Here is a 16,810-nt window from a genome sequence, read left to right as displayed (position 1 = left end):
AATAGGTCCCTTAAAATACGGCAGTATGACTTAAATCCCAAGGAACTTTAATAAATTTAAAAAATTAAAGTATTTAACAAAAACGAAGTAAGTTCATTAAAAAAAAAAAAACCAAACCATTTGGCACTAGTGGGTGAATTCTTGTGAAGGAATCATCATGGTGGGATTTAAACTAATAGCCTTATAGTTGCCAAGACATTAATATAATGATTAATAAGCTACTAATGCATGCCTTGTGTAATATATATGCAATACACCCACATATAAAAAATTTAGTTTTCAAATCTTTTAAAACAAACTGTAGCATAAACAAAAGTTTTTGTTTTTTTATCTTAAAAGACTTATATTTGTCGCTTTCAAAATGTTAGTTGTGATTTGTATCTAAGGTAATCGTCAAAGAAGTTAACAGTAGAACCAAAAGTTTTTTTCAAAGAATAAAGTTCTCTAATACCTTAAAAGTATTCATGGAGGAGTGTTTAGTGCCTGGAAGTTTTTTTTGACTCTATATGTCTAAGAAATTTTATTCCATAATAAAAATACCCTGGTCATTATCCACCGTCAAGTTTAACCTTAGATTATGTGCTTTGACCGGTATCTTTATGGTTACATTTAAGGGAAAACTAATCTTCAAATCTTTATACTTTACATCAAATTTAAATTAAGTCCCTATAGTTTGATTTGTTGGAATTAGGCCCTTACATTTTATTCCATTAAACTTGTTACTCCTTGGACCTTTAACCCTGTTAAAATTAACCAAATTGACTGACCTGTTGATGAGTTGTCGGCTGACTGTGCAAACATATAGATACTTATTTTTATTATATATATTTATATAAATATAATTTGAAATGACTGAAATTTCTTTTTTAGTTAAAATAATTATCTTTCCTGGACACCATCCTCGTCGAATGCCACAAGGTGGAGACTCAACATCAATGATTCAAGAAACAAATCAGAGACCTAAATTGACCTTATCAAGCACCAAACTCATCGGATACCTACCTTTAAGCATTCAAACATCAACTATTTAAGAAATTATTTCACCTCCCATGAACAATTAGAGACCAGAGCCCCCCAAATCGACCAAACCAAAGAGCCGAATCGTCCTCTCCCATGGCTTTGGCACCTAAGAATCCTCCCTTACTTCATTCGTCGCCGCACCGTCATTCTCTACAACCTCATCTATGTCAGTAGTGTCAACCCTTAGCACTTTGATTTTCACCACCACCACTGTTTTCGATTTCACCAAATTCATCCTCACCGATGCTTCTCCTAGATGGAATGGATCTCATTTTTAGTATTTTACTCTCAATCTTAGCTAAAATATTTCACTTCATTTTTTTCCCAGAAGGAATAAAAAGAAAGTTGCAATTTTCACTAAATTCAAACAATAGCTTTTGGGTTTTTCCATTATGAGGCATTAGATGCAGTGATTCCCTCTTCCATTCTTTCACTTCACCTGGGAGAAGCGCCGATGAGGGTGGAATTTTTCAACATATTGCTTTTTTTTTTAATTTTATTCTTTTTTTTGCCAACTTTTTAATTTTTATTCTGCATAAATAAGAGATGTGCATAAATGAGAGATGAGTCATTGCTTGCCTCCAGGGACAAGAATACCTACTTGTGTGCACAGTCAGTCACCGAGCAACCGATATGTCAACCACTTCAATTAATTTTAACAGTGTTAAAGCCCCAAGGAGTGATGAGTTTAACAGAGTAAAATATAAGGACCCAATTCAAACAAATCAAACTAAAAGGACCTAATTAACAATTGTTGTAAAGTATAGGGACTTGGAGATTAGTTTTCTCTAAATTTAACAACGGATAACAATTCAGGACAAAATACTATGAAATAAAAGTTAGGACATATAAGAGCCAAAAGAAAACTCTGAGATGCTGGAAGCTCTTTCATAAATACTTTCAAATTATTTAAGTACCTTATTCTTTTTTCTAATCTTATGCAAATGACTGATAAATTTCATAAAATTAGTTGTGCGTTTGCCATGGAGAGAAATTAAAGAGAGAAGAAACTTATTTTTGTCAATCAATGCACTTCAATTTTTAATCTCATGAAATCTATTTTTGACTTAAAAAGTATTTTTCCTATTTTGTGGGGCCTAATTGAAATTAATGCGGGCAGTTAAATGAAATTCTCCCATTAAAAATACTTTGTTATTTTTGTCATATCAACGTAAAATTACCTCGCTGATCATTTCTTCAAATTTTATATAAAAGCATCGACTAGGGTTAATTTCTCGTCCATTATAAGACCTTGTATTGTGTATTGAGTTTCACGTCAATTTTCAAAGACCGATTCTGAATGAAAGTTTCGCTTTTGAAAATTCATAGTAATTCTTACATAAATAATTTAATCATTGAAAAATTTCTTAAATTGTCACTATGTATTTTAATAATAAAATTACTTATTTATTAGAATTGCACAGTAATTCTCCCCATTACTTACTTTTACTCTCTGTGCATATTTCAGATTGAGAATAATCATTACAAAAAAAAATTGACTTTCAGCAATCAAAAAGTCGAGGCTGAAACAGTCAAATCATTGTCATAGTGGCTGTCATCGAAACTTATTTGCGGCAACAAAAAAAGTCACAGCTAAAAGACCCGTCGCCCAAAAATATTGCCGTTGAAAATGTTCTTAAACTACATTTTAGTGGCGACAAAAAATATCGCTGTTGAAACTGTCTAGTCTATTATATAAAATATTATTAAATATTCATAGTTAATTTTGTTTTGGTTAAAATGCTTATTTATAATATCCATTTTGTATAAAAAAATATAATTCATACAATAGTATTTGTTATATTTTTTTATTTCTAATTAGTTAAGCTATTATATTATTTATTTTAATATTTATATTTATAACTATGAAATATGAAAATAGTATATAAAAATAATAAAATTTCGTTATAAATTTTATCATGATTATTTAATTCTTTAACACTCACATAATTATAATATCTCACTTTCATACATACACTCATTCATTCCTCTTTCCCTTTGTTACTCTCACATACCCATGTCACCTCTCTAACCCTCTCTTTAACATAACAACATGTAAAAATATTTTATCTCGTCATAACAAATCACATTGATGAACAAAATTATTGTCTAAATATGATTTTTTAATAAAAAATTTAAAATAATAATAAAAAATTAAAATAGACTTTTAGTGGTGACTTTAAACTACCTTTTAGTGACGACCAAAAATGTCACCGCTAAAAGGTGCTTTCAGTGGCGACATGTTACATTGCTGCTAAAAGCTTCTTTCAGCGGTAACAATAACTATTGTTGCTAAAAGATCTTTTTAGTGGCATCATTAGGAGTTGCCATTAAAAGCCTCATTTTTTAAAATTGACCTTTAGTAGTGCCTCTAAAAAGTCACCATTATCACTGTTGAAAGTAAGATTTTCAGCTGGGACTCTTAATGTCGCCATTGAAAGTCAAACTTTTAGCCGTGAGATTTTGTGTCATTGCTGAAAGTCGTCGCTAAAAGTTTTTTTTTTTTTAATAGTGTATGTACATAATTAAATAAGAATAATTTAAGGAAGTCAACACACATATGTTACAAATATCTAACTTAATTAATTTCGCTAATATCTCCAAATTAGTTATCTATGTCTTATAAGGATAGAATGTAGTATATATATACATGTATATATCACTTGTGTAAACATTTTCCATTACAAACACAAAATCAGGATTTATAGCTCGGGAACCAAAACTAAGTAAATTTTTTTTAATTATAAACAAATCTATATCACAATCTTGCATATAGGGTATCAAGTAATTCCTTTCATCGATCTAACCACATTCATAATTTCAAATAACATTATCATTCATGATTCTTACTCTACACCAAAAAATTATATATACGATTCATGATTCGTTTTTACAATTTCAGCTTTGAAAAATATAGGACTTGGCCTGATTTTAACAGGAGTTCAGAACACTGGGTTTGATTCTATTCTTTGTTGTAACATGATTCACATTAATAAAAATGCAAAGATTAAAGGTCAGTCTGGAAGCATTTTCCATGAAACTAAGGGTATTCGAAAATCTTTTTTACTCAATAACATCCTGATATACATACATACATATATATATATATATATATATATATATATCCAAGAACAATATCATCTTGGCCGTTGAAAAAACAGAACACAAATAAATACCTTGGATAAAATCAATGTTCAAAAAACCAAATTGGTCATTAGACCGGTCAAGACAATGGATTAAGAGTTAATAAGTCAGATCGAGATTGAACCGGACTCAAACCGGTTATAATTGAAAATAAAATAAAATTTAAAAATTACCATATTAAATATTAAAAATAACACTTATTGCAAAAGAACTAATAAACTCATGGAAAAACGTGTCATATTAATATTTTTCTTTTTTGTAAAGGATTAGAGGAGGAGAGATTAGAGATCACGTGTTGTACTTTCAAAATAATAATTAAAAAACCTAAAATGATGTAAGACATGTCATAGGCTCATAGCTACAAATTAGCCATCATTGCTACAGCCTTCCTCTTTTCTTGTTCCATGAGTTTATCTTTCCCAATTCACAACAGAAAAACATAGCCTTTTCCTCTGAGTTTCATGCCCAAAGCCCATTTTATTCTCTCGGCCGTATTGATATGCATTTGCACAATCTACCTGGCTCATCTTCTTTGATCTAACCTTTTGTATAGCTACCCTTACCTTTGTCAATATCTTCTCCAGAGCAATGAGCTTGATTTTTTCATCTACCTTCTTCACGTTAAGTATCGAAGCATTTTTCTTGTTTGAACCAATATGGAACTTCTTCATCAACTTTTGCTCAGAGTACTTGATTCACTGCTTTCTAGTTGCGTAGATCCTCATCGGAGTGCCTCTTTCTCCTTCTCTATCTTCCTTCTCTTCCTTCTTTCCTTTTCTTTTCTAGTGACTCCCTCTCTTCTTTCTTGAACTCTGCATCCCCCCTCCCAAAAAACAAAGTGAATTGGGTAACCCATCAAACCTAGCAGGTTACCTGGGTTTTGACAGGGTTGCACTGGTTTAAGCAATTTAGATTCTTCCCAGTTCAAGAGGTGAACCAGAACAAACAAGCTGCCGATTCACCGGTTTCCGGTTTGAACCAACCAGTCCGGTTCAATTTTTTGAATATTGGATAAATTTTATAACCTTCCAACTTTATCTTAATTTAATATATATACTATATTCCATGAATACAGATTCTATACAATAATAAATAAAGAGTAAAATTATACACTGCATAAAAAATTAAATTATATGACTTATAAATAGGATAAAAAATACTTTTCTTTCTTTGCTTTGTAAATAAAATTAAAGGAATGTGTGTGTATATAAAGTTCTAGCAAGGATGAGGACCACAAATAACCCAAGCTATGACAGCAAATTAATTAAAAAAAATTTGATAAAATCACGACGCTAATCTTGCAACTTAAATATAAAATGTGAAGCCCCGGAAAACATTCAATTAAACCGACTATGATTTCATCTAGAACAATATTTTATGATCTTTTAATTTGCATTTTTTTATAAGAAAATGACATGGAATACTTTATTGTATATAAAATTGACTTATTAATTATACTTGTCATATACGTATAGTAATAAAGCCACTGGCTTCTTAGTTAGGTAAGATTAAAAATATATGATTAATTCGAATCATTCTACACCAACTCAACTATCCCTGTAGAATGGTCCAAGAAGCATGTTCTTCTCGGAATTGGATTCTCTCCACTACCTTCCCATCCTCTTCCCCTCCACTACCCTCCTTTTCTCTTCACAACCATTGGATCAAAACTCCAAAGGTCCAGATTTGATGTTTTATAACATTTTATAAAAATAAATATTATGATAAAAAATAGATAAATAAATTTAAACTGTTAAAATTTAACCTGAACAGTTCACAACTACTGACTATTATTATAGAGCAATTTTTTTAAATTTTTTTATTACAATTGTAAATTGTTCAGACCAGATTTTAACAGTTTAAATTTATTTATTTATTTTTTAATAACATTATTTTTATAAGATGTTAAATCTGGACTATTGGAATTTTGATCCAATAGTTGTGAAGAGAAAAGAAGAGTAGTGGAGGGGAAGAGGATGGGAAGGTAGTGGGGAGAATCCAAGTCCGTTCTTCTCACACCAAAAAAAGAATAAAAACAATGGTTGCATGTTTCTCAATTTCAAATTCAGGTACAATTTTACTTTTGTCTTATTAGATAGTGTTGAATGGTGACCAGAAGGCTCAAGCTCAATAAGGATTTGTTAGCCGATTATTAGTTTAATGTTAAATTTATTAACTCAGTAGGTTTTGTTAAGACATTTCAGAAATATAAAATCAAATAGTTTATCTGATTTTATCTACATTAGATTTATTTTTATCTGGATTTATATTTTTTAGATTGTCTTGTTACTTTTCATTCCTATATCTATGAACCCTAGTATTCAACAAAGCCTTGAAGTTGAGAAATAAATTGCTCAGCCGATTTTCTCAATTAATCTTCACGATATGATGAGCTAGGGATTGATCTGCTCCTTGCGCGCTGTTTTTCCATGGCCAAAAACTCTCCCCAGTTTGGTCATTTTCAAGTGCATGCAACGTCGGCCTCAACAACATCGTCCTCTGCCTCTCTCTCGCAGTTGGACCCGTCGGCCTTCATCACCAACTACAAACTCGATAGTTAAAACTATCTCCAATGGTCCAAGTCAATTTTACTGCTCGTGAGGAGGAGAAATAGGAAAGCACTTCTCTATGGATGGTCTAAATAACCATATGTGGCGGATTCCAAGTTTGGCACTTAGTACCAAAAATAGCCAAGTAATGTCATGGCTCATCAACTCTGAGAGTCCTGAAACTGGTAAGAACTTTATGTTATACAAGAATGCTAAGGATATGTGGGATCTTGCTAAAGAACTCTACTCCTCTGCCTCAAATGTTGCTGTTCTATTTGAAATCAAAAGGCAACCCAATGCTATCAAACAAGGTGACAAAACCTTTACTACCTACGAAAACATCTTGCTCCAACTTTGGTAGCAGATTGACTTGTATGAGATACATAATTGATCATGCCTTGATAATGCCAAATATTACCAAAAGGTTATTGAGACTGAACGCATATATAAATTTTTGTTTGGCCTCAATCCAGAATATGAAGATGTTAGAAGGTATATTCTAAGTTAATCAGAATTACCCTTATAGGAGGTGTTTCTCCCTCTCTGACTAAAGACACGTCTACTATGGTAGCTTGTGGTTCCTCTAATGCTGATAAACAATATAGATTCTGTGATCATTGTAATAAGCTTGGCCACACTAAAGATAGTTATTAGAAGTTGCAGGGGAGATCAAACCATGATAAAACAAAGATGGAAAGCCGTGGAAGTTCTACTGCTCTTGAGGATGACTATAAACCCAACCTTACTCATTTAAAGGATCAGCTTGATCACTCAAAAAACCCCTAAAGTGAGTACTGTAACTAGCTTAATAGCTACCAAATCAAGTATGCTCCCTGTTGCTTCTCCTTTCGTTTGCCAATATTCTGACTCTTGGATTATAGATTTTAGGGCTACTGATCATATGATTGGTGATAAGTCACTATTCTCTGAACTCCAACTATTTAATGAACATTGGGTTTCAAGATTGTTGATTCTTCACATGCTGTTGTTACTAGTATTGTCACTATTATTTTATCTCCTACGGTTACCCTAGAAAATGTACTTTATGTTCCTTGTTTAACCTGCAATCTCATATCTATTGGTAAAACTCACTACATGTAATAAGGTCAATGTTAATTTCTAATCATGTGATTGTCTTTTCCAAGGTGAGATTGGGGAGAATGATTGGCTGGGGTGATCGTGATGGCAGCCTCTATTATTTCAGTAAGTAAAAAGTTACAGAGAAGCAAGCATGTGCTGCAAGCATTACCATGGGTGATTTAGTTTCGTCTTTCGCTAGTCTTATTTCTATTTTAGATGGAGTTAAAATTTTGCATTTTCATTCTAGTCATCCAAGTATGGACTGTTTTAAAAAGTTGTATCCGAAGTTTATGAATAAAGATCATTCTGATTTTTCTTGTGAAGTCTGTTCCTTGGCTAAACATACTCGTAACTCATCTTCCTAAATCTTACAAATGCTCCCATCCCTTGCAATTAGTCCATAGTGATGTGTGGGGACATTCATGAGTTACGAACACCACATGGGCCTGTTGGTTTGTTACATTTATTGAAGATCACACATGATTTACTTGGCTCTATCTCCTAAAAGAAAAACTAGCAGTTTTTTTTCCCTGTTTTTCAGCAATTTCATAACATGATTTTCAAAATCAATTTCACACATCTATTCAAATCCTTTGAACTGACAATGCCAAAGGATATTTTAGTCTTGCTTTTGCCAACTATCTCACCTCTCATGGTATTTACCACCAAAGCTCCTGTCGCTATACACCATAGTAAAAGGGGGTTTCTAAGCGTAAAAATCATCAACTCTTAGATATGACCTGATCCCTCCTCATTGGTTCTAACGCCCCTCCTCATTTTTAGGGAGATGCTATTCTTACCTCTATATATCTTATAAACCAAATGCCTTCCCCTACTCTCAAGTAGGAGTGTGCATGGACTAGACTAGATTGAGTTTGCTATCAATCTGAAGTCTTGTCCATTAAAGACCTCGACCTAAAAAAGATAGCCGAAGATCTAATCCAGTCCAATACCAACCCGAGGTTGGGTTGGACTTGACTTGGTCTAATAGACTACCTAGATTAGTCCAGCCAGTCCAGGATTTCAATTTAAGTTTTTTTAAAAAAATTTTCTTCAATGGGAGGCAACATTTCAACTTTCTATATAAAATTTTTCACGTTTTGATCCAAACTTCATCAAATTTGATCGTTCCCTTTCAATTTCTCAATAATGTCATGTTTCATTTATTAATCATCATCAGTATTGATCTAATACTGAAGAAAATATATGCAAATGCTCATCACTCAAGAAGTTAATACATAAATCTTTGATTATTTGAATTGACAAAAAACTTGTATAGAAGAATTAAAACAAATTAAAATTATATAAACAATAGTTAAAAATAAAAAATAAAAACTCGAGTTAGATTGAATTGGATTGACTAGTCTAAGGGGTTAGTCCCTAGTCTAGTCTAGCCTAATAAGACTAGTCTAGTCTAGTTTTGCTTTGAGCTAATCTTTTCTAGACTAGACTAGATTGGGTTTGCTTGGGTTGTATTGGGCCATGCCGGACCACCAGGTTTTTGCACAACCCTACTGTCAAGTTCCAAACACCTATGTAACTCCTTCTTCAATCCTACCCTAATACCTATCTTATTTGTTTCTTACCACTCCGTGTCTTTGGTTACATTACCTATGTTCATTCTACTTACTATTCCAAACTTGATGCTCATGCCTTAAAATGTGTCTCCTTGATTATTTACCTACTTAAAGAGGGCATAAATATTATTATCCACCTATTCAAAAATATCTCATTTCTAATAATGTCACCTTTGATGAAAAATATTTTTACTTTCATTACATAGCCCCTCAAGAGAGTTTTCTAAGGTCAAATGTCCATTATATGACACTTTCTTTAACTCCACACTACAAGTTGTTCCTACTTATGATCCATCTTCCTATTTTGAGGCCTAAGCAGAGCATCAACATATCCAAAATGACTCAAAAATTTCTAAAAATAGTGTTCTCGTCAATATTGATATAAATACCAACCCAAAGGAGTCAAACAAAAATGATTCGAATGAAATATATCCTCAAAGAATTACTGCCTCTATGACAGAACAACAAGAAGAAGTTGAAGAAACACATGCTCCACACCAATCATTCACTCTAACTCAAATCTGCCATATGATGACCTTTATTCGCCTATTTCATTAAGGAAAGGGGTAAGTAGTTGCACTACCAAACATCCTATAGGTAATTATGTGTCTTATGAGAAATTACCTCTTGCTTTTTAGAGATTTTATAGATAAAATTTCATATGATAATATTCTCAAGAATGTACATGATGCATTGAAAATTCCTAAATGGAAGGAGGCTATCAATGAAGAATTGATGCTCAACAAAAAATGGCACTTGGGAGCTAACTAAACTTCTAATTTGATTTTATTTTTACACTCTTTCTTGAGTTATTTCTAAAGTTCTTGAAGTGTTTTCACGTACTTCTTGCCTATCTTTGAGCCAATTCTTATCACTATCTTTTTGCATTCAATTCATGCTTTTTCAAGTGTTTTTAATGACTATTAGCTAATTTTCATTTACCTTGGATCATAAAGAATTAGACATTATAAGAAATTATGTTGATGTTGTAGGTAAATGAAAGGATCTGGAGAACCAAAAAAAGAGTTAAAGAACCTTAAAAAGTACTATGGGGAGCTTAAAGTCAAGAAGGATATAAAAATCCAAGCCAAGAAAGGAACCTGAAGGAATTAATCCAGTACGACTAAATATATACAGTAACAAACATAACGTTTTTAATCCAGTACGACTAAATATATATAGTAAGGTTAGAGTTTGAATAAAGTTGGGATCATAGAGGAGTTATTTAAATTATAAGTTATGAACAAAATAAGTATTAGTCACACCTCCCTTTATAACCTATTATATGTCAATTAGAACCAATATAAGTCATTTCGTAGCATTTCCGGATGAAAATTTTGAAATTCAGGATTTTACTTTTCATTTTGTCTGTATATTGTTCATCCGAAAATGGGCCAATTTTGAAAATTCATAACTAAATCTAGAAAAATCAAAACGAAGTGGTTCTAATTTTCACGCGAAGCTTGCTAAGAGTTCTATGGAGAAAAAATAATCATTAGGTCCAATTCTATCCAGAATAATTCCAGAAAATTCGTCAAAATATACTGCTCATTTGGTAAATTTTCAAATTTTCAGTATTTTTGCCTAACTTTGGAAAGGTATAACTCTTAGCACACAATTCCAAATTTAATGAATTGTAACTTTTTTTAAAGCTGAAAATGAGATCTATTTGCTTGTAAAATTTCATGTCCAAACTCTAACAATTGCTTATTATTTTATGTGCTACAAATTTGGCACTTTTTAGAAAATTTCTATCCCATAATTACCATTTTCTTATTTCCTTCATCCACATTCTTTTCACAATGCCTGAAGCATAATTCCAACATTGGAACATAGAATAACAATATAACTTACATCAAAATGTCATCCATAACTTATCATAAAATGAACATAAAGTTTGGTACACTTGATACAAGTTTCTAACATAACAAAATATTCATAAAGCTATTTCATGCCAAGGCCAATTCCTTCCCTTGATCCATGCTTGGTCCACTTCCTAATTAGGGCATAAAATAACATAGGAGGAATGAGATTTCAAAGAAATTTTAGTAGCATATGAATTATAATTATCATAAATCAATGCAAGTTTAATTGTGAAATGTCATGCAATCCAAATCATTCCCAACTCATAGGAATTCATACCAGATATCATGCAAGGAGAGGAACATCATATTATCCACATTGACATACCACAAAGCATTTGGCCAAAGCATAACCAATGTCAATCAAACAATCAATGTCACCATAAAGTTCCTCCAATCCAAGCAACAACAATCACAACAAACAAGTATGATAAACAATCAAATTATAATTCAAAGCTACCTTGGCAAAGCTTGTCCACTTAATTCCTCTAAGGAGCAATGCTTCTCCTTAATTCCTCCTCTCAATGCCTACCAAGCATAATCATAGGCCATATTAATCACAAAACAACTTAATTCTAATACTTAAACCTTAACTCAACAATTTCCCCCCTTTTTCTTGGATTTTTAACAAATTGATTCCTTCTTTAGAATCAATCATCTCATGACTCATTTCTACACAATTTTTCAGATTTTTGAAAATCACACTCCTTCCCCATGAACTTGGTTTGGCTGAATAGGGGTCCTTAGTTTTTCAAAAATTCTTTTTTTGATTTCAATGATTTTAAACACTTTCCAACATCATATCCCTACACAAAAATTGTTTTAAAGCCATTGGAATCATCAAATCAAGCAAATTTAATCAGCTCCTGCATGAACAGTGCTAGACGAAAATTCTCCCCTTAAATCCTAACTTTGATTTCATCCAAAAATAATCCATACATTGCTTAATCTTCCTTATTCCACTTGATTATTAAGGTTTCTATCCTTCCCTAAGCATCACACATCTCAATCGAATTTTTCAGAATTTTCCAACCTTTTTCCAATATTTTTCCAAGCAAAAATCCTTGTTTAATCAATGTAAAACTTAGGGATAGTGATGCTTGGACATACCTTAATGTTTCCTTGAAGCAAGTTGGATGATTTCTTGCCTAAAAATCCTCAAGAATTTCGTGCAACAGGACTGGATGAACAGTGGCAGAGTTTCCCCTTATTTTCCCCAATTTTCTAACATTTTCTTTGTATTTTCAAGGGGTATTTATAGACCAAAAATTCTGTCACTTTCCTCCCTAATTAGCATGCCCAAATGACAGATAAGGAGGTGTGTTGGCAGCTATCAAGTGTGGGAATTGATCAGATTTGAACATGTGTACATTTGCTAGATTTTTCCACACAAATATCTCTTAATTTTTGCATTTTTCTTTAATTAATTGAAGCCTCTAGATTTTGCACGAAATTGGGCCCTTATTGGACTCAATTTGGGCCCTACAAATGGTTTGGGTTGGTCCAAAAATATGGCCCACAAACCAAATCATTATCTCAAACCAATTAGAAACTTTATCGGTTAGTATTCACTAGTAACATTTCATAATTTTTCCAGACCTCCAAAAATTCATTTCTCTCTGAAAATTCACCTTTTAACATAAGAATATGATCTGAAAATTTTCATAATTTTTCATCACCTCTAGTTATTTATTTTGAATTTTCTCTTATTAGGCCTTTATCGGTAAATCTGAGAGAAAATAAATTTCCTAAAATTAATTCCTGAGTTTCCAAGACCTAAAAACAATTTTATAAATTCAAATAAACATTGGTATGAATTTTTTATCAATCTCCCAAATTTATTGAGGCCTCTGACTTATTAAAATAATTATTTTCTTGCAATTTTCCAATAATTTCCCGAAAACCTCCGCTTACGGGAAATTCCATAATAATTCATTTTCACTGAAATTTCACCTTTCGAGCCTCAACCAAGTTTCCAAAACCTCTACTCTACACTTTTCTCATTTTTCGGGAAATTTCTAGAATTTTTCTCAAATTTTCCCGTTTTGCCCTTCCTAGACCGATAATTACAAAAATACCAGCCCTGACCTTTTTGGGGTTCCATATCAAAAGTTGTTTTATCTCCCCGTCTAGTTCCTACATTGACCTTCATTCTAATTTTTGATCCTTTATTGCCAGATGAAAATTTTTAGGATGTGAGATTAACTTACTCTCATGTATACATAAATGATAGGTTTTGATAATTGCCTTAGCCTGTCAAGGAAACACCAAAAAATGAGGACAATAAGGTTCAATTTATTCTGGAAGAAAGCATATCAGGTACTAGTTCTTTCCTATCTTATGATTGTGTATCGGTTGCCGTATGTTTGCTTGTGCCATAATGTTACTGTTAAACATCAGAACATGTAATCCTTTTCTTATATGGATTATTTAGCCATGGCCATGAGTAGCTGATAGCCATGGGACAATCTTTGCTATTTATTTGTGCACTAGTTATTTCATCTTGGCTATCTAATTTTTGCGTATAGTTTGCTTTAATGCATAGCTCGTAAGGTTTTATTTCTCTATGGCCTATTTTCTATGCTTAGTTGTCATCTTGTATTGTTATATGATGGAATTTCCTACCACAGTGATTCTTTAAAATTTCCCCCCCTTTCTTCCATATTGTATAATTAAGGTTAATAGCTTTAAGGGCAAGAACATTATGATTGAAGAAGAAACAAGGTAGAAGAATCAAGAATGCCCCTATTTATAATTTGTAATGATCTTAATGCATATAAATAGGTTATATGTGAATATACACTACAAAAAAATATGTTAATTCTAGCGGTTATGGTGTTACATTTCTAGCGGTTTTAACCGCAACAAATAACATTTGTAGCGGTTAAGGAAACCGCTAGAAAAACAGGTGTTAGAAAAAATTTCTAGCGGTTATCGCAACCGCTACACATCATGGTCAAACGATAGAAAATTTCTAGCGGTTCCGAACCGCTAGAAAATATCTGAAGGAGACACATTCCTAGCGGTTATAAAACCGCTAGAAACCTGCTAAACGGGAATTAAATAATTTCAGTAGCGCGCAAAAATTACTAGCGGTTATAGAACCGCTAGAAATGTTTGGGAAATTAAATTTTCACACCAATTGAATTTTTAGAATGGCGGGAAACTTTTCTAGCGGTTTTTAACCGCTAGAAAGTTTGGCGCGAAATTTAAATTTGACGAAATATTTCTAGCGGTTCTGAACCGCTAGAAATGTTTACCGTGCCAGAAAAAAAAATTTATGGTTTTTCATATTATAATTTTAAAAACCATTAAATAAATTATTTTGAAGAATTTTTGTTAATTTGTATAATTAGTTATATGTTACATTTTATATATTCAAATTTTGTAATAAAAAATATGTAATTACATTATGAATGTGTTAAAAGAAGTGAATTTAATCTAATAAGATAATTTAATTGAATATTTAATAAGATAGTTGAATTGAAGATGATATATTTTGGAATATTGAACCTATAGTATTAAGTTGATGAGTATTTGAATCAGTTGAGGAGGGCATGACAAATGTGGAGAAGAAAAATCTGAAAGGAAAGGAGAAATAAATATGTTAGTAAATTTTAAATAAAAACAAATAAAAGATACAATGAATTATAAAATAAAATTCACTTACCATAGAGTAAAGAGAAAAAAACCACAATATGAGATAGTAAGAAAAAAAGAGAGAATTATGAAGAAGAATAGGAGAGGAAGGAAAAGAGATGGAGTAAATGAATGTAGAGAAGATATGGTATTTATAGAGATCAGCGACACATTTGTAGCGGTGTTTTTGTAGCGTTTTATAACTTTTTGTAGCTGTTATTCATTTTCTAGCGTATATAAAAGCGCTAGTAATTAGTAGCGGTTACATATGTAGCGGTTATTAACCGCTAGAAATTTAGTATTTTTTATTTTTAAAATCTGAACGAATTTTAATTTACAGGTATGTATTTTGTAGCGGTTCATAACCGCTACAAATTACAATTTCGTGAAAATTGTAATTTGTAGCGGTTCATAACCGCTACAAATTACAATTTCGTGAAAAAATTTGTAGCGGTTATGAACCGCTACAAATGAAAATTTTTTTATTTTTAAAAAAATTTTACGAATTTTAATTTATACATATGTATTTATGGACGAAAAATTTGTTAAATAATTTATTTTGGATGCTGCTACTCTCCATCATCATCCGGCCTGAAAGGACATATTTTAAAAAAATTTGTTAAATTTATGTTGTATTTGGAAAAAATTAGTAATTAGTAGTTAATTATTTAAATAATTTAAGAAAAGACGTGTACCTGATAAGTGGCAAATTATCATCTCCTTGAGGAAAGAAGTCTTCAAAATTCGAGGGTTGGAAGGGTTCACTGTCGTAAACAATGTCACCATCACCCATATCGTAAAGATCCCGTGGCTTGAGGTGAACGACCATATTCCAGTCTTTATGTTTCTCGTCCTCGACATAGTAAATTTGGTGTGCCTCAGAAGCAAGGATATATGGCTCATCATCTTCAGATGCCCCCGTATGAATAAGTCTTGAGAAATTGACTGAGGTGATGCCCAAATGGTCAGTAGCGAGTCCCCGTGAAGTTGCCGTATTTGCCCAGGAGCATTTGAACAGTGTCACGGTGAAAAGCTGGTAAGTCAACTCAATAATGTCAATTAGCTTTCCATAGTAAGTGACGCCTCCAAAGCGCATATCGCCATCACTACTGCTAGCATAACATCTCGTTCTGAATGTCCCGCAAACTCCAGAGTTTTGTGTGAGCAATCCCTGATCACGTCCAACCGTACAGAACTTGAAGCCGTTGACATTGTACGCGGTAAACCTTCGTGCATGGTCTAACGGACCGAGAGAAAGAGCTCTGAATTCATCTGTGTATGGGCTGTTGTCATTACGTATTCGACGTGTAAACCAACTGGGAAACTCTTTGTGGACTCTTTTATCAATGTCAGCAGAACGCGCACGGCCCCGTAGCTGACGCCTGAGATAACTCCTAAACTCACTATAGTAAAGTGTAATTTGTTAGAAGAGTCAGTAAGAAACAAATATAAAGTGTAAAAGCTAGTGAGCTTATATGATATATATACTTACTGCATGAAGGGTTCAACTTGGCTGCAATTTATCAAAACGTGTCTGTGTGCCTGGAGTTTCTCTGTAGGAGTGAGTCTGAAGAATTCATATCCTCCAACTGGTTTCCCAACAGGAGGAAATAAAGTTGACGTGGAAGGACCGGGAGGAGAATCATCTACGCGACGCGGGCGGTTAAAAGATGTCTCCATGTCATCAAAGTACCTCGAACAGAAAGTTAGGACCTCATCTCCGGAATAACCTTCTGCTATTGACCCCTCAGGCCATGCCTTATTCCTAACATATGATTTTAATTTTCCCAAGTACCTGTAAGTTAAAATTGCATTAATAATTACGAGTAAATGAAAGAACAATGTGAAATTTAAAGAGGCGGGAATAAAAGATAATCTAGTACCTCTCTATAGGGTACATCCATCGATAGTGAACTGGGCCAGCAACCTTTGCTTCTCG

Source organism: Neltuma alba, unplaced genomic scaffold (genome assembly GCF_004799145.2).
Source record: "Neltuma alba isolate B1F8T4 unplaced genomic scaffold, ASM479914v2 tig00010502_pilon, whole genome shotgun sequence".
Classification (NCBI taxonomy): Eukaryota; Viridiplantae; Streptophyta; class Magnoliopsida; order Fabales; family Fabaceae; genus Neltuma; species Neltuma alba.
This window is presented reverse-complemented; position numbering follows the sequence as displayed.